This window comes from Bos indicus, chromosome 1 (assembly GCF_029378745.1).
Source record: "Bos indicus isolate NIAB-ARS_2022 breed Sahiwal x Tharparkar chromosome 1, NIAB-ARS_B.indTharparkar_mat_pri_1.0, whole genome shotgun sequence".
Lineage (NCBI taxonomy): Eukaryota > Metazoa > Chordata > Mammalia > Artiodactyla > Bovidae > Bos > Bos indicus.
Genome location: NC_091760.1, coordinates 141054560 through 141077062, shown reverse-complemented (window position 1 = coordinate 141077062; position 22503 = coordinate 141054560). Strand labels below are relative to the sequence as shown.

At 39.8% G+C, this 22503-nt stretch overlaps 1 protein-coding gene and 1 non-coding gene across 2 annotated transcripts in view; both read left to right on the top strand.

The window, feature by feature from the left end:
* The window catches only part of DSCAM (DS cell adhesion molecule), an 857668-nt gene that overhangs the window by 294186 nt on the left and 540979 nt on the right, over nt 1-22503 (top strand). The gene's annotated exons all lie outside the window — the stretch shown is intronic.
* On the top strand, nt 18545-18651 carry LOC139185260 (U6 spliceosomal RNA). Its single transcript, XR_011568865.1, has one exon. It is a non-coding gene; the product is annotated as a U6 spliceosomal RNA (small nuclear RNA).

The window sequence follows — 22503 nt, the reverse complement described above, 5'->3', positions numbered from 1 at the left end:
TTGAATTCAGTATGTCCCCACCATAGCTATGTACACATCCCTGGAAGGACTTTGGGGGTCCATGGCTCAGAGTTGATGACTCACCTCGTTATTTCTGAATTCATCTGGAATAGAATTCCTCCAGGGTTCTCAATCCTGCTCACACTTTCCTTCTCACAGCATAATTTATACTCTCAGGTCAGACCCTCTGGGTGTTTCAAATGTTTATAATACTGCAGTGAAATGCAAGTTAAATGATATTTTCCAACTTGAATCAAATGAATATGTGGACCCTCATGGTAAGGAGGCTTGTAACAAACCAGCATTGTGTGTTGAGGTAGCATGTGGTTGCTAAGTTCATTGTTGCTGTGGTGGTTATGTGGTTGTTACTGTTGTTCAGTTGCTAAGTTGTGTTCAACTCTTTGGACCCCGTGGACTGAAGCATGCCAGGCTCCTCTGTCTTCTACTATCTCCCAGAGTTTGCTCAGATTCATGTCCATTGAGTTGGTGATGCTATCTATCCATCCCATCCTCTGCGGCCCTCTTCTCCTTTTCCCTTCAATTATTCCCAGCTTCAGGGTCTTTTCCAATGAGTTGGCTTTTCGTATCAAGGGCCAGAGTATTGGAGCTTCAGCTTCAGCCTCAGTCCTTCCAGTGAATATTCAGGATTGATTTCCTTTAGGATTGACTGGTTTGATCTCCTTGTTGTCCAAGGGACTCTCAAGAGTCTTCCCCAGCACCACACTTCAAAAGCATCAATTCTTCAGTTGTTTATGGTCCAACACTCACATCTGTACATGACTACTGGAAAAATCATAGCTTTGACTTATATGGACCTTTGCCAACAAAATGATGTCTTTGCTTTTAAATACGCTGTCTACTTTTGTCATAACTTTCCTTCCAAAGAGCAAGCATTATCTAATTTTATGGCTGCAGTCACCACCCGCAGTGATTTTGGTGGTTATAGCTGTTTCTTATTTTTGGTGTCATGGAAACACATATACTGTGCTTCCAAATCCTTTCCTCACCAGAAGGAAGATTTGTGTTTTCTTTTATTCCATCCTTTATCCCGTCTCCCCGACAGGAGGTTTTAGATGATTATTAAAGTTAGTAATCATGGTGAACCTCGAGAGGGTTGTCTTTTGTTTTTGCATGTGAATTTAGTCAGCTGAAATCCTGACCCTGCCTACATTTGCTTTCTTTAATATGTTGTAGCTGTGTTTTTTTCTCCCTGCGAACATCATTGGTTGGAATCAGGCTTTCAGCTAATTCCCTAACAGGGATGTGAGGAGGAATATTTGTATCACAGACTTTCCCTTTTGCTACCTATGTGAGATGTCAGTCAGCAGGAGAACCTTTGTCACCATGGACGGGGTGTAGAATGAACCAGACAGAAAGTGGAAGTCCAAAACTGAGCATTTTATCGCCTCCTGCAGCCCCAGGTGTATGCGAGGAACCTTCACCTCCCTGGGCACTGTCCCCTTATCAGGACCCCCTTACCAGGTCCCCTTATCAGGTCACTGGACTGGAAGATGGTCATGCCTTTTTTCCAGTTATTGTACTGCTTGTCAAAACCCTGGAATTCTATTTATTCATATCACACTTGTGAAATTGAGGGTACTGTCAAAGAACTTAGAAAGTCAGAGAACTCTTTATGAGGGACACCCCTGGCAGTCCAGTGATTAAGAATCTGCCTCACAATGCAGGAGGCATGGGTTCGATCCCTTGTCAGGGAACTAAGATCCCACATGAAGCAGAGCAGCTAAGCCCATGAGCCACAACTAGAGAGAAGCCCATGTGGGAAAAAAATGATCTGGCATGCCGCAATTAAGACTCGATGCAAATAAATAAATATATTTTAAGAAAATCTCTGTCTAAAAAATAATTCTTTATGTGAAAGGGGGCATTGAGAAAATGGAAGAAGTGCCCTAAACTTTTCTCCCAGCCTGAGAAAATCCAGGGCTTCAATCAACTCTCACTCCACTCTTGGTTGTCTCCTCCTGAAACCCCCTTAGGGTCCTGGCTCCAGCACCCAGCCCAGTCTCTCCTACCGTGCTTCCTTTCTGAGCATGATCATACCTGGGGGCCAGGATGTGTCTCTGTGTTTATCCTCTCTGGAGGGGAAGCTCCTGGAGGACAGAGATCTGTGTGGCTTCACTCTCTGCTGCTGTGTCCCCAGCACCCCGACGGTGACTGCACAAAGCAAGCACTCAGGTTAAATAAGAAGAATGATGACTTCTTTTTATTGATCATATTCCCCATACTGTACATTTGATACCATTAATTTACTTGTTTAGTCACTTTCACTTTTCACTTTCATGCATTGGAGAAGGAAATGGCAACCCACTCCAGTGTTCTTGCCTGGAGAATTCTAGGGACGGCGGAGCCTAGTGGGCTGTCATCTATGGGGTCACACAGAGTCGGACACGACTGAAGCGACTTAGCAGCAGCAGCAGTAACTGAAAGTTTGCACCTCTTAATCTCTTACCTATTTCTCTCATCCCCTCTACTCTCTTTTAAGATAACTTTCTGAACTGATTCAGATTCATTTCCACCTCCTCTTAATAGGCTGTGTAGAATATATCTTTTAGAGGCAGAAGTGAGGAAAGAGAAGGACCCTGGTCCCTACCCGGGGTAACTGGATGGCTTGGATAAGAAATGGACCCTCCAAGTTGTTTGCTTATCTAAGAAATGAGACTTATAGTGTTTGTGCAGAACTCTTGATTGTAGCACAGTGTTCAAAAAGTTATCTTAACAGAGAGGAGTAGGAGGGATGAGAGAAATAGGTGAGGGAGATTAAGAGGTGCAGACTTTCAGTTACTAAATAAGTAAAGCAATGGCATGAAATGTACAGTATGGGGAATATGATCAAAAATCATGTAATACCTTTGTATGGTGACTTATGATAGCTAGACTTATCATGGTGATTTCTTTGAAATGTAGAAGCATCGTCCATGCATTGTGCATCAGAAACTAACATAGTGTTGTGGTTCAGTTAAAAGCCAGCAAACAAACTCATAGAAAAAGAGATCAGATTCGTGGTTACCAAAGGCAGAAATTGGGGGAGGAGTGGGAGGTAGATGAAAACGGTCAAAGGTATCAACTCCAATTATAGAATAATAAACTGTTGGTTGTTGTTTAGTCACTAAAGTCATGTCTGACTCTTTTGAGATCCCGTGGACTGCAGCCCACCAGGCTTCTCTGTCCGTGGGATTTCCCAGGCAAGAATACTGGAATGGATTGCCATTTCCTTCTCCAGGGGATCTTCCCGACCCAAGGATCCTACCCGCATCTCCTGCATTGGCAGGTGGAATCTTTATGACTGAGCCACCTGTTAAGCCAGAATCCTAAGTACTAGGAATGCAATGTACATGATTAATATAAGTAACTCTGCTGTGTGTTATATCTGAAAGTTGTTAAGAGAGTAAATCAGAGTTCTTATCACAAATTTCTTTTTCTATTTCTCTTACTTTGTACTTATATGAAGTGATGGGTATTCTGTAAACTTAATTATTCATGATGCATGTGAGTCAACTCATTATGCTGTATACCTTAAACATAATACAATTATATCTCAATAAAAAAGGGAGGGAAAAGTTAATAACTATAAGAATTTTTGTTTTAAAATAGGTAAGATACAAGGTATGGTCTCTTGCTAGTTTTGCCATATTTTTGATGTTGAGACATGTTATTCAGAATAATGGCAAGTGATACCATTGTTGGTATTGCCAGCTATGCTACCTGTCAGCACATTTCTGTCCCAGCACTGTGCTGAGCCTTTGAATCTGTCATCTAATTTACTCTTCTCGGTGATTCTGTGATGACAGGGCTGTTATTCCCACCACTTTATGTATGAGAAATCTGAGAGTGTAGCTAACTTCCTTGGTGCTCACAGAGTCTTCAAATTTATCAGCAAGGATTGAATCCCCTCTTCAGTGCACTGGGTGGAAATCCTACAGATACTTGTGAATGGTGAATGTGCCCAAGTCTGGATAGAAAGAGGTTCCAACGGTGGAGCATCACTGAGGCGATTTTGGAAACTCACCTTCTCCAAAGTGTCATTGTCCAACATTCTGTTAATATTCTTTGTGTATATATCTCCTGGAGAAGGAAATGGCAACCCACTCCAATGTTCTAGCCTGGAGAATTCCATGGACAGAGGAGCCTGGTGGGCTCCAGTCCATAGGGTCACGACGAGTCAGACATGACTGAGTGACTAACTTTCACTTTCTTTTCATATTTCTGAGTAAACTGCAAACACAGTATAAGAATCCAGGCATTTGGCTCCAGGTATGACCTTTCCATTAGGTATGGAAACTGTTTAATCTTGAGTCTACTTCTTAGGTGCCCTGGGGCTTCAGATCACTCTTGTGGCTGCCTTAAAAAAACAGCAGAAACTGCTTACCAGTCCCCATGCATTCAACTCTGGGAAAGAGGAATTCATATTTAGATTTATTTTTGGATCCTAAAATAGGTTGGTGGATAGAGGGAAAGGGGTGTATTAATTTATAGTGGGGGATTAAAAATAGAGACAGTCCACTGGTACAGACATTTTGCCACTATTATCCAGACATAGGCCACCAGAGGACAAAATAATATAATGTATCCATTATTTTTAAAAGTTAGTGATGAAAATGGTTTTGAGATGATTATAGGTGCTAGGTTCCAAGACCTGTACTTCATCATTTTCACACATTTGATAACATCATATTCATTTTTAAAGATGATTTCAAAAATTATAAGCTTCTATTAAAAAAATTTTTTTTCTTAGATGAGATACCTTATGTCTGAAAAGGATGGTAATTCATTATTGTTTACTTTTTCATTTTGTTTGGCGAGAAAGCATGAATAAAACATTAATTGTACTGGATTGATTGCCAAAATATCAAAGTCATATTTTTGGAGATGAGAGCTTCAGGTTAGATTGCTGTTTCTTCATTGATTATTCCCATGGAAAAAGTGAATTGTTGATAGATTACAATTCCATTGTGAATATTCATTATTTTCATAGTCTTTGAAAAATGGTTCAGAGAAGTGGAGAGGGCTACAACAGCAGGGCTGTGATATGTTGCATGAAATAACTTGCCAGAGTCTTTTTTTTTCCATGTAAATATAGTCTTGAGTTCTAATTATTAAGATGGAAAATCTGGCTCTTGAAAGTAAGACTACAGAATCATAATAATTGACTGTGATTTCTTTTTTTTCACATAAATGGTTTCACTTTCTTATTTATGAGAATAAAGTTTTTCTTCTTCACCCTTGGTCAAAATAATTTCCTTTGTTCTGATGCAGTTATTTTTCTTTTCAAATATTTTCCACATGTAGAATAGAACAAATTTGAATAGCACTCCTGGAAAAAAAATATTATTATTGTTTTGTTTAGATTATGGGAGAATGAAAGATTAGACTATAAGCATTCTGTACTGTAATTATATATATTAAATTATTGTTTTTTACTTTTCTAATCAAACATTTTATCAATCTTTTTTTTTTAATTTTATTTTATTTTTAAACTTTACATAATTGTATTAGTTTTGCCAAATATCAAAATGAATATTAACCTGTAGTAAAACACAAGTAAAGAGTCTCCATGATTCCAACAGGGAGAAGTCTATTGCTCTAAAAATGGCAATTTCACTACAATTTTGCTTTATCATGACTAGCTGAAATTTATGACATCCATCAATGCTTATCAAAACTCTTCCCATCCTGATCCATATGTGGGGTTAATTACAAACATATTCCTTCTTTTAAAGATGTTATGACCAATGTAGATATTGACCAGGTGATATTCATAAAGTAATTTTTCCTGAACATGTGATGATGTATAATGTCATGAGGTTATGTGGTGCAGTTGAAGGAGAGGAGACAGAAGTGAAATGGCCCCCGCCTCTCCCCGGGGTGGTCAAGCGGTCCCCAAAGTCCCTGGTGTGGATCTGAGGTGTAGAGATCAGGGATGATGTGAGTCCTGGCCTGACAGCAAGACACAGTGTCACTTGCTCACCGGGCAAGAGGAGAAGGGAAAGGCTTGTCAGTGTTTTCTGAGCAGGAGTCTGCGTTTTCATTTCTCCTTGTATCAGTTTTGCAAAGGCTCTGAGTACCTGGACCCCACGCATCCCAGTAGATGGAAGCAGGTGAAAACAAGGATGTGTGAAGTCGTAGCTGTGTGGGCAGTGCTGCACCAGGATCAGCTGTTTGTGCTCCAGAATCAAATGATTGACTGTTGGCGGGGATTGAAATGCGCTCGCTGAGCTTGGGGACTTTGATCTTCACCAAATCCACTGAGACAGCTGAAATTTCATGGAAAGGTGACAAGGATTTCCTAAACCAAATGCAAATAGATGTTTAACTTTCAGCTCAAGCTCATGCTCCAAAATCTTTGCAAATGCATGAAAGAAAACCCTGGTTTGTAAATCAGAGAATGTTGATTTTTTTTTTAACAGAACATTGCTTTTTGAATGGTCTTAAATTCCAGCCTCTTAAGATTTTTTTAGTCATTATTATCGCTGATGAGTCTTATGAGATTTCAATAATAGATGTGTGTTATGTAGAGATAATGTTATTTGGAGGCCTTATTAGAATTGGGGAAAGACTTACCAAATGGCAAATTTAGTTTTCTGTGATAAAGACTGTGGACTTTCATTCTTTTGGTAATCCAGCTAGTTATGGATTATACGTTCTCTTTTTTCTTTAATTAACTGATGCAAATAAAATATTGTATGAAACAATAAACATAGAAAACATTTTCCAACATGAATACATAATATAATTAACCTATACTTATGAACATCCATTAAAAAAATCAGTGTGTTGATTAGCATTTATGTTAGGAAAAATGTGTAGTGTTAAGAGTTACAGCCCAGATTTTGTCATGAAAATTATATGCTTTTGGCTCAGACATGGCCCTCACTTTCTGATCAGAAAAGAATGTGTGGGTAAAAATTAGATGATTTCAAGGTAATTTCCAGCTAAATGTCTATGATCTGTGACCTTTTTTGTATCCTTTCCACTGGATCCTTGTTTCATTGATGAGGTTATTACAGGTTTTGTTATTATTAATTTCCTCCCAGAGATATTATTCTCTTTGTATATGTTGTTAGTCGCTCAGTTGTGTCTGACTCTTTGCAACCCAATGAACTGAAGCCTGCCAGGCTCCACTGTCCACAGAATTCTCCAAGCAAAAATACTGGAGTGAGTTGCCATTTCTTCCTCAAGGGGATCTTCTAACCCTGGGACTGAATCCCGGTCTCCTGCACTGCAGACAGATTCTTTACCATCTAAGCCACCAGGGAAGCTTATTATTTAGGGTTTTTTTTTTTTTTTTTTTATTAAGTAAAATGATTTTATTAGATTTTTTTTTTTTTAATGTTGGCAAAGGTTGAACCCTTGAACCACTCACCTGCTCTTTTAAATTTTCGTGCGGTGGCATCAGTGCCTGGTTTCTCTTTGCATTATAATAGATATCATGTGATGTGAATGCTGCCCCGATGGAGTCTTTTCTGTCATTTAGTGCCCAGCCTTCCTGTGTAGTTAATTTTATGATTGGAATCTGGGATTGTCAGTTACAGAAATTTGCATCAGAAACAGATTGAGTTCTGTGTCCATACTGAGAGACCAGGCTCCTTCTGCAGTGGTCAGTGGATCCCCATGAAAGCTGGGCTCCAAGCCTGGGTCTTTGCACGCTGTCTGCCTTCCTGGTAGATATCTACTGCTGTGCTGCTGGGAACACCTGACTACACCCCAGCGTGTGTGCTGGGTCTTTGTGCATCAGCTAGAAGCGGGTGGCAAATGCAGACTCTCAGGCCTTGCCCCAGACCTCCTGCATCAGAGCTCACCCTCTAACAACCTCAGGCGATTCTAACACTCACTCACGTTAGAGAATCTGGTCTAAAGCATCCTTGTCCTTCGATGGACCTTTTGCCAGGAGTTTCCTCCTGGATGCGCCTTTGTTACTCTCCTTAGCCAACTTTGTCTCTGGGATGTTGAACAACCAGACATGACCCTCTCATTTCATCCATCACTACTGATGATAAGTGCGTGGGGTTGTTTTCCTTTCATTACCAAGTCCAGGCTTGCTCTGCACATCGCACGACAGGCCAATGAATCCAAGCGATGGGGCGTTGAGGCAAGGAAGAGACTTTATTTGAGGAGCCAGCAGACTGAGAAATGACAGGCTAGCCCCTCAAAATAACCATCTTATCAGAGTCTGGATGCCAGGAGGTTTTATACATCAGAGATGGGGGGAGGTGAGGAAGCAAAGTAAAAAGGCCATTACTCTTGTAAACATCTCCCAGAATGGCAAACCTCAGGCAGAGGATGTATTAATTTCTTCCTTCCTGACATCCACAAGCTACAGGGCTCCGAACAAAGGCAGCTTTAGCTTGACAGTCAGGCAGAGGGGCAGAATTCTCTGAGGCAGGCCATTCGTATGATTATAATAACGAAAGCAGTGAAAAGCACAGCAAGGAAAGTTCCAACATGGCGTCAGAATTGGCTTCCTCCCTTCAACACTTTTACTATTAGACAAGGAAAAACAAACCCTCTCTGACATCATCCATGTTCCTTGCCACTGTAATGACATACTGAAAAAGAAATGTATTATTACTCATAATTTTTTGAACATAGGTCTTGGTGAGCATTTTTCTTTAACATGTAATAGAATTTCCTCATTGATCTAATGGGCTCCAGTACTTCCCATTTCTCTGTTCCTTTTTGTCTTCTTATGCCTATGAATCATCAGAGTCATCAAAATGGATTTTGACCATTCAGATTCACAGTTCCCACCTCTAGAGTATCGCTTGGACCACAAGACCCCGGAGATGGTTACCTGTGAAAACCTTCTCCAGGGTTTCTGATGATGTGTGCATACTCTAGTGATGGGGCCTGTTGACCTGGCTCTGCAGAGCCCCTTTCTCTTCTTTGAGTGATAGGCATGGAGTGAGAACTAGTTATGCTGATGGATGTAGAAATGCTTTACAAACTGCCCAGGGTTCCTCACATCACCGTGGCACCCTTTGCTTTTTCCTTATATCCAGCAATTCTTGCTAATTACTCAGTTCCATGCTTTTCCCAAGCACCTCCCAGCACTTCTGTGATAGGAGTTGATTTCAGGCCTTGTCATTTTACACTCCAGCTTCATGTCTGAAGCAAAATCCAAACTGTCTTCCATCTGACCTGCAGACAGATTTGCAAATATTTGTAATTTGTTTATTTCCCAGGCCTGACCAGTGACCTCTAACTCACATGTAAGTTTTTGAGTCGAGGCTACTGATGCCGCCATCCAGCTCTGTCTTAAACTAAACCCTCACATAATATCCAGGAAAGGAGCTGAACCAACAGCAGGGTTCATGGGAATGTGGTCAGATTTCCTGTGCTCCTTGTCTTACAAATTTCAACATGACACTCACAGGCCATGGGGATCAAGTTATAGGTCTTTCTCTGCCTGATGTAGAATTGCTTTTCCTTTCAGTTTTCTTGAGGCATAATTCCATCCACACCAGCGATTTTGCCCCATTCCTTAACATGGAGTAATCTTGCCTTTCAAAACACAGAAACTCTTTGATCACTAAATGTACCCCCTTTCATCTTTTACTATTCTTTTCTTGCCAAATTCAGAATGATACTCAATGGTCAAACTCTGAGATGCTGAGCCCTCAGTTTGAACATGAGTCCACGATGTGAAGACTTTGTTGATATGGGCCCCACGCTTTGCTGCACTATAGACAGTCCCTTGTCACCATATCATGTGGGTCTATGGGCACCTTTAAGAATGAAATAGATGTCCATCAACAGATGTCCATCAGCAGATGAATGGATAAGAAAGCTATGGTACATATACACAATGGAGTATTACTCAGCCATTAAAAAGAATACATTTGAATCAGTTCTAATGAGGTGGATGAAACTGGAGCCTATTATACAGAGTGAAGTAAGCCAGAAGGAAAAACACCAATACAGTATACTAACGCATATATATGGAATTTAGAAAGATGGTAACGATAACCCTGTATACGAGACAGCAAAAGAGACACTGATGTATAGAACAGTCTTATGGACTCTGTGGGAGAGGGAGAGGGTGGCAAGATTTGGGAGAATGGCATTGAAACATGTAAAATATCATGTATGAAACGAGATGCCAGTCCAGGTTCAATGCACGATACTGGATGCTTGGGGCTGGTGCACTGGGATGACCCAGAGGGATGGTATGGGGAGGGAGGAGGGAGGAGGGTTCAGGATGGGGAACACATGTATACCTGTGGCGGATTCATTTTGATATTTGGCAAAATTTAAAAAAAAAAAAAAAGAATGAAATAGGGGTGGAACTGTGAGAACATTGGGGATTTTTCATTTTTTTAAGTTGATGATATTCTCTCACAAATGGAATGATTTCTTTCTGTTTCAAGAAGGCTTTCATGACCAGGTTCATGGGTTACACAGCATCACACCGAGTAAGAAGACAGGGACCATGTGAGCCAGCATTTCTAGAATTTGGCTTCATCATCTGTACAGCAAGGTGACACACACAGGATACTCTATATCCTGCCTTCTCCCTGTGTGAGGGCTCATTACACGGGCACATGAGCACAGTTCTATTATCCGTTAGTATCTTGGTTTCCTTGAAAATTTAGGAAAGACTCAAGGAATTTCCTTAGAGCCAGTTGGCTGATCAAAAGAAAGTTCACATTTTTGAAAACACAGGATGTGATACTAACTGAGCCATTGAAAGGAATGAAATCATGTCATTTGCACTCTGTAATACAGAGTGAAATAAGTCAGGAAAGAGACAAATATTGTCTACTAACACATATATGGGGAGTCTTGAAAGAAGGTACAGGTGAAACTATTTGCAAAGCAGAAATAGAAACAGGCATGGAAAATAAACATATAAACACTAAGGGAAGAAGGGAGGGGTGAGACAAATTGGGAGATTGGGATTAATATATCTACAGTATTGATACTATGTGTAAAATAGATAACTGAGAATCTACTGTAGAGCACAAGGAACTTTACTCAGTGCTCTGTGGTGACCTAAATGGGAAGGAAATCCAAAAAAGAGGGGATAAATGTAAACATATAGCTGTTTCACTGCTGTACAGCAGAAACTAACACAACATTTTAAAGCATGAAAGTGAAAGTGAAGTCGCTCAGTCGTGTCCGACTCTTTGCGACCCCATGGACTGTAGCCTGCCAGGCTCCTCCGTCCATGGGATTTTCCAGGCAATAGTCCTGGAGTGGATTGCCATTTCCTTCTCCAGGGGATCTTCCCAACCCAGGGATCGAACCCAGGTCTCCTGCATTGTAGACAGACGGTTTTAAAGCATATATACCCCAATTTAAAAAAGAGACACTGTGAGACTGTGTACTGTAATGTTCTTCAGCTACACATTTTTGTATGGCTGTGACTGTATTTTGTTTTGATGATTGTATAGCCAGAAGGTAAGTTAAGAATCCAAAACCCTAATACTGAAAAATATGTTTTCTAACCAATTTATGAAATCCCATTTTTTTAAACACCTGTATGAGAGTGGTAGTGGGAATAGTAAATTACAAACAGCAATATGGTTGGGAGAAATTTTTAAAAATTAAAAAAATACAGGTATTCGCTCCCTCTTTGCTCTTTTCTGTTTTCTCCTGCCCATTCCTCTGGCTGGTCTCAGGGTCCACAGCGTTGCAGTGATGTTGGGAGCCGACCACTGGGGACTGCTGAGCTAGCTGTCAGGTGTGAGGAGGAAAGGAGGACAAGGAAGTGCCTATGTCCTCCACTGGCCCTGCCCAGAAGAATGTTCCTGTCTGAGGGTTCGTTTGTGGCCTTTAGTTCCAAAAGTTGATATGCCACAAATGGGAGTCAAATTGCCAAACAGGAAATCGATGAAAATCAAACCCACTCTGGAATTGTTAATATAATCTGTTCTCAACCTAGAAACCAGTGAGGACTGTGCAGGGCACAGTATGTACTTGCCCTAAATAGCCTTTTATTTCACTGGCTGGACCCATTACATGCCATCGCTTTCTGTTTATAAAACGGATCTCTTGGAAAATACGGTACTGGTTTCATAGGCATCCTTTTATTATTCCATCTTCTACTTTTCTGAATTCTTAAGTGGATTTTCTGCAATAGTTCATCTACAGTCAGTTGTCCTTGGTCTTTTCTTTTTCTATTGCCTTCTAAAATTTTGTAGTAAATTTAAATTCTCTCTTCTATTCATGATTTTAATAGTCTGCTCCACTGTTCAGATATCAATGTGCCATCTATATTAAAGTCATCTCTAAGTTTACTTAAGGACAATCACTCTGTTATACCTATTACTCTGTCTGACCCAAGGCTCTGCTGTCTTGCGTGTTTTTCCAAATCTAGAGTACTTTGTTTTAAATGCTGACATTTTGCTTTCAGGCAGGCAATGCTCAAACACCATCTCAACTTCTAGTAAGTATTAATGAATAAGGCCTCGTGTTATCTAACCAGAGTTTCATTTTCCACGGATCTTATCTTTAGGTACAGGAGACGTGTGCAGAATCCCAATGACTGGAGATCTCTGAAATATTTATTATGTGTGTGTCCATATCTGTTTTCCACATTGCTATCTCTCCTGTGCTCAATCTCAACAGTGCATTTTAACACTTTCTGGGTATTGTTACTAAGGTTATATGTTTATTACAGGTATGTTTATGACATGTAGCCTAGAAGTGTTTCATTCTTGCTCCTTCTTGCTGGAAGTATTAGCTTGGTTTCTGAATCTGAAGTGTGCATGCAACAGACTATATGTTTCTTTGTGTGTTTTATACCATTTTGGCTCTAAAAAATACCTATAAGCTGAAAGTCATGGGAACACATTTGATTTAAGTGCGTTTTGATGTCTGCTTTTTGAATAACATTCTCATTATTTAAACTCAATTTTGCGTGCTGGTTCATCTCTTTTCACTGATATTTGATATAAAGATTTTGATTTAGATATGAACTCAGCCATAGGGATATACACATCGGAACTGGCTTTTGAATGAGCTACTTTGTGAGTTTTTATTACATACAATCCCCAAGACTATCGAGCCAATCCAAGGAGGGCTTAAACAGGTACCATTAAAAACAGGAATTATGACCATAATCCTAAGCCACAGAATGACATTTATCTAAAGTAAGTGCCTTGTGATCCAAACACATTTCAGTAGTATTTGTTAATCTTGCAAGCATATGGGATCACGGAATTAAAAATAAGAAGCAAATCAAATAAATGTGACTTTGAAAGTGAAATATATACTTGAGTTACTAGTTTATATTTTTAAAGGAAAAATTAAAAGAAATACATTTTACTAATATGAAAAAGGTCTGTTAAGCTTTAACAGAGAATGAAACTAATTTAGTATTAGCTATGAATTACCAATTTGAATATCTTTCCATCTGTTTCAAAGTGAAATCTATGTGTGAAACCTGAATGCTCCAGTGCCAAGGGGGCCCATTTAATAGCAGGAAGATCTCCCATGCCAGGTGGAGAAAGCTAGAAATTCACCTTTTGAAAAGAGTGAAGGAAGGCTTAAATGGTGCTCTGCCACTTCTTCGTGTCTCTCTCCTCATTCCAGCTCCCTGCACACACGTGGGGGAAACCATGAAAGTAGCTGCACTTTTAGGATAAGTTTTGAACTGTTACCTGAGTTTGAAACATGGTTTCCCCACTAATTAGGTGGGCAATCGTGACTGTGCTAGTTGAGGTCCTTGAGCATCTGTTTCCACACCTGTAATACAGGGATGACAACCTCCCTGCTGGAAGAGGAAAGATGTAAGCAGGTGCTATGTAGGCACTTCTGGCTCAGAGCTTGACACGAAGTCCCATAACCTAGTTGGCTTTGAGCAGTAGCAGTGCCCATATCTAGCAGAAAGTGCCCTCTGGGTGTTGAGGAACACTAGATTTTCTGTCCCCGCCCCAGTAGGCTGCAGGGCCCACCTTGAGCTGTGAGAGAAGACCAAAGTGCTGCCTTCTTCATTTAAAGGATTCTCTTATGATTTAAAAGGGCTAGAAGTTTGGGATTAGCAGATGCAAACTATTATATATAGGATGGATAAGCAATGAGGTCACAAGCAACTTCATTCAGTATCCTGTGATAAACCATAATGGAGAAGAATATGAAAAAGAGTGTATCTGTATAGCTTGGTCACTTTGCTGTACAGCAGAAATTAAACACAACATTGTAAATCAACTATACTTCAATAAAATTAAAAAAATAAAATGAAAACTAAAAAATAAAAGTACATCAAAGAAAATACCAACATTTTGAGTAAACACTGTAGAAGAGATATGTTCAGGGACATCAGGGACAAGAGCATATACTGAGTATTATTAATATTAGAAACACTGTAATTTAAACCACTATAGAATGTAATATGGGGCTTCCCGGGTGGTGCTAGTGGTAAACAACCTGCCTGCCAATGCAGGAGAAGACTCGAGTTTGATCCCTGGGTTGGGAAGATCCCCTGGAGAAGGGCATGGGAACCCACTCCAGTATTCTTCCCTGGAGAATTCCATGGATGAGGAGCCTGGTAGACTACAGTTCATAGGGTCTCAAAGAGTCGGACACGACTGAAGCAAATTAGCACACACACGCAAGCAGAATGTAATGAAATATTTCACAAACCATCAGAATTAAAAGAAAAAAGATTATCAATAAAAAGAACTCAGTTTAGCTGTAGTCATGTCTTTTTCCTCATTCCTGTTTATTATTTGTACTTGTTGAGATTTTTTTTCCTATAGGATTGGTCTTTTTAGTAATATAACTTCTGTTTCATTTTAATTTTTTGTTTTGTATTTCATGTCTTCTTTCCAATTTCTTTAAGTTTACTTCATTCTTCTAGTTTATGAAATTTATTTTTGGCTGACTTGTTTCCAGTCTTTCTCTTTTTTAAAAGGAGACACAGATGTATAGAACAGTATTTTGGACTCTGTGGGAGAGGGCGAGGGTGGGATGATTTGGGAGAATGGCATTGAAACATGTATAATATCATATATGAAATGAGTCGCCAGTCCACGTTCGGCACATGATACTGGATGCTTGGGGCTGGTGCACTGAGACGACCCAGAGGGATGGTACGGGGAGGGAGGAGGGAGGGAGGTTCAGAATGGGGAACACGTGTACACCCGTGGTGGATTCATGTTGATGTATGGCAAAACCAATACAATATTGTAAAGTAATTAACCTCCAATTAAAAGAAATAAATTTATATTTTAAAAAATAAAAATAAATAAATAAATAAATAAGAATAAGTAAATGTCATCAAATAAGTAAATAAAAGGAAATGCATTTCAAACATAAACTTCTCTCTAATGAGCACTGTAACTATATTCCACAAGACATTTAAAAAAATACACCATTGTTTATTTTTAGTAGGTCATTTAAGCACAATATATTTCCTTGAATTTCTGGCATATTTGGTATTTTCCATTTATCAATGTAGTTGATTCATCTTGTCTCCTATCGAACTTTCCTGCTGCTTGTTTGATCGCTAGTGCTGGCTGCATTTCCTCTATCGATGTGGAAGTTACAGCTTCTACTACTTCTCTGTGTTGCATTTTCGGTGATTCATCATATTAACTTTTTCTTCACTCTTCCATTTTCTTCTATGTCTAGTCTGAGGTTTGTTGGTTTTTTATTTGTTTGGGGTCAGTCTTAGAGGATTCTCTGTTCTCAGTTTTTAGAGGATTCTGGGACTCTTAATTGGTACAAGAGAGAAAATAAGGTGATCAGGGTGGTGAGGGAGCTCCACGTTGTAGAGAGAACAGAGAAGTTAAAAGAAATAGAGAAAAGAAAAAAAAAAAGGCATTTTACATCAGAATTCTGGAAGAAGACAGTTGGAGAGGCAATATTTGAAGAGATAAAGTCTGAAGGAGAACTTCACTGGGGGCCAGTGCCTAAGAACCCACCTGCAAACGCAGGGATTCAGTTCAGTCTCTCAGTCGTGTCTGAGTTTTTGTCACCCTATGGGCTGCAGCACGCCAGGCTTCTCTGTCTATCACCAACTCCTGGAGCTTGCTCAAACTCATGTCCATCAGGTGGTAATGTCATCCAACCGTCTTGTCCTCTGTCGTCTCCTTCGCCTCCTGCCTTCAACCTTTCCCAGCATCAGGATCTTTTCCAATGAGTCAGTTCTTCCTATCAGGTGGCCAAAGTATTGGAGCTTCAGCATTAGTCCTTCTAGTGAATATTCAGGACTGAATTCCTTTGGGACTGACTGGTTTGATCTCCTTGCAGTCTAAGGGACTCCCAAGAGTCTTCTCCAACAAATACACGGGACACGGGTTCAATTCACGTGCCATGGAATTCTCCAGGCAAGAATACTGGCGTGGGTAGCCATTCCCATCTCAGGGGATCTTCCTGACTTAGGGGTTGGACCCATGTCTCCTTCACTGCAGGCCGATGCTTTACTGTCTGAGCCACCAGGGAAGCCCTTATTTATCTAGTTTTTAAGTGGTATTTAGTCTATTCATATTTAATGTCATCATCAACATAGCTTGTATTTAGTTCTTTCATCTTGATATATGTTTCTCTTTTTAATTTCCTGCCTTACTTAAAGTAACCAAGTAATTATTTAATTTCTATGATCTCTTAAGTATACATTTTTATATTATTTTGAATGTCACTAGAAATTACAATACGTATCTTTAACTTGCCACAGTTCAATTTCCAATTATATCATCAAACTCTTTGCAAGATGTAGGCATGCCATGATTATATACATAATTCCACTTATTCTGCTCCCACTCCTTGTGCTCCTTTATTCCTCTGCTTTGAATGAATGTAGCCTAAATCTATATTTGTTATATATATATATATAACACAAGCATAGATATGTGTCTGTACATACAAATACACACATATTAAAAATAAATTAATCTCTTATTTTTACCCATACATTGCACTTTCTATGGTTTTCTGTTTTTGTTTTTTGTTTTCTTCTGCAGACTTGAACTTTTTTCTGGAATTGTATATTGTTCCCTGAAGAAGTTCTTTTAGCATTTCTTATACTACAGATTTTCTGGCTACAAAATCTGAAGTTTCCTTTGACTGAAATTGTCTTAATCTAGCTTCCATTTTTTGATGTAAACTTTGGTAAGATATAAAATTTTATATAAACAACTTCTTTAAAATTGTATTTTTGAAAACTTTATTTCACTGTGAGAAATTCAGTCATCACTCTTTTCATGCTTTCCTTACATATGACCTGGCTGGGGTTTTTTGTTTGTTTTATTTTTGGCTACTTTAAGGTTTTCTTTCCAGTTTTGGTTTTCAGCAGTTTGCCTCTGATGTGATAGGTGTGACTTTAAAATTACTTTTTAAAGGCTTATCATGTCGTTTGCTGAGCTTCTTGGATATGTATATTGACATACTTCATCAATTTCAAATTTAGTATCTTGTGTCTTAAAATAATTTTTATCCTATATCTTTCTTCTCCCCTTTGGGGATTTCAATTATTTATATTTTTTGATCATATATTATATGTCTTGGGTATTTTGTTTTATTTTTTTACTTTTTTATTTGCTATCTGTTATCAATAAAGTATCTATTGACTTGGCTTTGATTTCTCTGATTCTTTTCTCTGTCCAGTCTGCTAATAAGCTCATCAACTGCATCTTCCCCTCTGACATCACATAATTCCATCATGATAATTCCATTTCATTTTCCTTTTTACTGTTTCCACTTATGTGGAAAGTCTTTATCTGCTTATACTTGTCATCCACGTCTTCCTCTAGATCCTTCATCACAAATTCTTTAGAATCCCTGAGTGATAATTCTAGCATCTGAGTCATTGCCATATGTGTTTCTATGAACTGTTTCCTCTTTTAAATGTAGTCCTCTTTTCTCACTTCTTTGTATATCTTGTGATTTTTTTTAATTTTACACTGAACATTGTGATGGGATAAAGCATGTCCACCTCCTAAGAGGGACATGCCCCATGAATCTGATGGTTTGAGACTGAGTTAATCTAATGGGTAGCTGAGCTGTCCCTGGACTCTGTTGTGGAGTTAGAATTTTAAGTTAGACTCAGTTCACCACTGAATTTTACACATTGTGGAGGTGGGGTTGGGACTTTGCCTTCGGAAGGCTTGGGGTCTGAGTACCAGTCAGACTCTTTAGATCTCTTTGTGCATCACAAGGCCAGCTACAAGCTTTCCAAACCACGGCGATGCTGTTTCTGCTTTGCAGCCTGCCTGCCAGCATTCTGAGTTTCTGGCGCACTCTCTTTGCTCTCTAGACCCTTTCCTAGCTTTATGCACCTAGGGCATCTCTTTCTGCCTTAGGACATGGCCCTCTCAGCCTTTGTACTTGGTGAATGTCCAGGGATTTTGTAGGGATTCATCTCAGTCCTCCTGTTCTTCTCCCAGCTTTCAGCATTTACTATGTTGCTAAATATATTCTTGCCTTCTTAGTTTCCTACTATAAATTTCCCTTTTTCTATTTATTAATTACATATTAATAAATATTCTATGTTATTAGTATTACATTTACATCTATGACATCTTCATATATTGATATCTTGAATGCAATTTGGGGGGAAAAAAGGAGGCATAAAAAACAAAGAAGCATGCTTGCTTTGGCAGCGTATATACTAAAATTGGAACAATACAGAGAATATTTGCACGGATCCTGCACAAGGATGACACACAAGTTTGTGAGGTGTTCCATATTTTTGACTGACCCACAGACATAGAAAACAAACTTGTGGTTAACAAAGGGGAAAGTGGAGCAAGGATAAATTAGAGGTCTGGGATTAACATATACACACTGCTCTCTGTCAAATAGAAAACCAGCAAGTACCTACTTATAGCATCAGAGCTATATAATTGAACTGTATTTGATATTTTGTAGTAATCTATAAGGGAAGATAATCTGAAAAAGATATATGTATATATATAATATATATATACCCACTTGTATATACATTTGACTCTCTTTGCTCTACTCCTGAAACTAACACAATATTGCAAATCAACTATACTTCAATAAGAAAAACAAAATAAAAGAAGAAGCAAATAAATATTGGAGGAAAAATCCCCCAATTCTATAAACCTTCTCTAAATAGATAATTTCTCATACTTAAGTTTGGAAATGAAATTATATAGCTCTGATTCAAGGTGAATTATCAGTGAGAGTCCACTAGAGAAACAGAACCAGTCAGACATAGATGGACAGATGATGGAGATGGATTTCAAGGGATTAGCTCACACGGTTATGCAGTTGTGGTGAGACTGAAATCCATAAGACAAGCCATCAGGACAGGGTGGATGCTCTGGGGCAGGGTCTGACCCTGCAGTCCACAGGCAGGATTTCATCTTCAGGGAACGCTGTTTTCGGCTGTAAGTTCTTTCATCTGACTAGATGGTGCTTACGCAGATTATCTGGGGTAATCTCTTTTACTTAAAGTCAATTGGTTGTGGGTGTTCATCACATCTACAAAATAATCTTCACAACAACAGCTGCAGTAGTGTCTGACTGAGTGTCTTGGTGCTACGCCTAGCCCTAGGTTGACACGTAAAACTGGCTATCGCAGTAGGTAAGGGCATATCCTGAAGCTGAAGCTGAAGCTCCTGTACTTTGGTCACCTGATGCAAAGAGCTGACTCAAGGAGAAGACCCTGACGCTGGGCAAGATTGAAGGCAGAAGAAGAAGGGGCAACAGAGGATGAGATGGTTGGAGGGCATCACTGACTCAATGGGCTTGAGTTTCAGCAAACTCCAGGTGCTAGTGAAGGACAGAGAAGCCTGGCGTGCTGCAGTCCATGGGGTAGCACAGGGTTGGGCATATTCTACAAGGCAGTACAGTATGTAGTAAGGAGTAAACATTAAGGAAGAAAACAGATGCAAGTGAGAAAATGAAAGGGTTCCTAACTGTTAATCATCCCACAGAAGTTCAGGCTGGGCGTCCTCAACAGTGCCCGCGTCTGTCATTCAAGCGACCTCTCCGTGTGTCACGATGCTCCTTTCTTATAAGTCTGAGAGGAATCCTACTAGACAGGGGACTAACCATTCAGTCTGGGTTCAGGTGTCAGCTGCTTCTGGGACTGTCAGAGAGAGCCAGCTGCCCAGCACCTGGAGGCTCCCAGGCCCACGGGAAGCCCTTCTGTCAGGGAGAGAAGCCTCCCTCAAATGCAGCCTTTATGCCTGCAGAAAGAGGGCTGTTTCCAGCTGGCCCACTGCCCAGGTTGCCCTGAGTGAACTCCCGGGGCCCCTCTCAGATCATTCTGCTCATTACACCCCAACAATCTTCATCAAAATTTTCACAGAAGACATTTGGTTTTGGCAAGATATGGTTATTTGGTCACAGTACTTTTTTCCCCACTACCTTTCTGTATTTACAAAAGTTTTTACAATGCAAATATATTAATTTTATAATAAAAAATCAATACAATAGCATTTTTAATTTAAAAATTTTATTTATTTTATTATTGGTGTCTAATTGCTTGACAATGTTGTCTTAGTGTCTGCTGTACAACAAAGTGAATCAGCTAAATGTGAACATACATTCCGGTTTCCCGGGTGGTGCTAGTGGTAAATAACCTACCTGCCAATGCAGGAGGCATGGATCTGATCCCTGGATAGGGACGATCTGCTGGAGGAGGGCATGGCAACCCACTCCAGTATTCTTTCCTTGAGAATCCCATGGACAGAGGAGCCTGGTGGGCTACAGTCCATGGGGTCTGAAAGAGCTGGGCCTGACTGAAGTGACTTAACATTCACATACATATGTCTCCCCCGTCTTGAACCTGCCTCCCACCTCCTACCCCTCCATCCCACCCCTGTAGGTCATCGCAGAGCCTGGAGCTGAGCTCTCTGTGCTTTACAGCAGCTTCCCACTACCTCTCTGTTTTATACATGGTAGTGTAATATATGTCAATGCTCCTCTCTCAGTTTGTCCCACCCTTTCCTTCCCTTCCTGTGGAAATTAGTTTATATTCTGTAAGGAAGAAACTAGGATTGCTAACACTGTTTTCCTTTTCCATGTCTTCACCTATAATTACCATAAGCATCTTCCCAATACAGCCTGGAGGATCTGTGTGGTGGCAGTGGTCTATGGGGACAAAAAAGGATTGCCTAAAACCTGGGAGAAGCCCCCATTTTTAGGAAATGGGAGAGTTTGTAAATTCAGAATGTTGGGAGTGGTGACTCCAAATTCATTGGCTTTTTTTCAAGTAGACCAGCCAATCTTTAAAAAGAAAATGTGAATCATATCCTCAAACACTTTGTGCCTTAATAAAATTAGCTCAGTAACTTTGCTAATATGGTCTTTCTCTTCATATTACTTTATGAGAAAGTGTCTGATTGGAATAAAATTTAGATAAGACATTCTGGCACATAAAGAATAATTGGAAAGGGAAAGAAGCAGGTGGTACACATACATTCTATATCCATTTCTGAATGCTTTAGTCAAAAATAGTTTATACATGAGAAGTGGAAGAGATGACCAGACAGAAAAAAATATTAGGCAACACTACCAGGAATATGGAAACAGAGCAGGACCTTGTGGGGCATTCAGGACAGAAGCCTCGCTCCCTGCCGTGTCCTCTGCTTGTCTTTTATCTGGAGAAAGACTTTATCCAAAGGATAAGTGTAATCAGAGATATAAGAAAATGCAGAAACAAAGGAAAAGCAAACAGTACAGAAAAATAATAGTTCAGTCATTAAGCCAAGTCAAGGACCTTTAGTTGCTCTTCCAGGGCTATAGATAATTTCCTGAGCCATGGCTTCTGAGCTGTCTTATAGAGACTGAAACCCCCACCAGGTGGAAAAAATTAACTGCATGATGACCAGACTGTGGCCAAGATACAAGTTGCCATGATTCCAAGAAATGGCCTCGAAGAAATGGAAACAAACTGACCCTGGAACTGAAGACTAACTACTGAAAACAATCAAGGTGACCCTGGTCAGACCACTGATGACCAGTTTCAAGATGACTGTCACAGATGACTGTGCTGTTCTGCATGTAGCCCGCCTCTCTCTGCCTATACACCCTGAAATACTCCTCGAAAAGCTCTTGCCCACTGATGGCAGAGGGAAATTGGACTTTGGACATGAGTCCACCTTCTCTCCCAGTGGCCAGCATCCAGAATAAAGCTACTTTTCCTTTCTACCAACACTTTCCTCTCAAGTGTCAGCTTTCTGAGCCATAAGCAGCCAGACCAGAGTTCAGTAACAATACTAGATCAAGAGGTGTAGTCTTGGAGATAAAAAATTCTCTTAGAAAGTAACCAAAAATATCCCAAAGGCTGAATTTTAATGTTTTTCAGACCAGTGTTTCTGATCATTTTCAAGTCAATTCAACAAGTAATATTCCTGGACACTAATGTGTCAGGAATAATGATACAGTGGTAAACAGAACGTACTAATGCTTGCCCTTGTAGAGCTAATGTTCCAGTGAGAAGAGAGATGATGGACATAAAAAGTCAGTTACAAAGTATGTTAAACTGATAATTAAGATAGGGCAGGGCAGGTGTGGAGTGATATAAAATGAGAATTATTATAAGAGACAAAAAACATTCTACTTGAT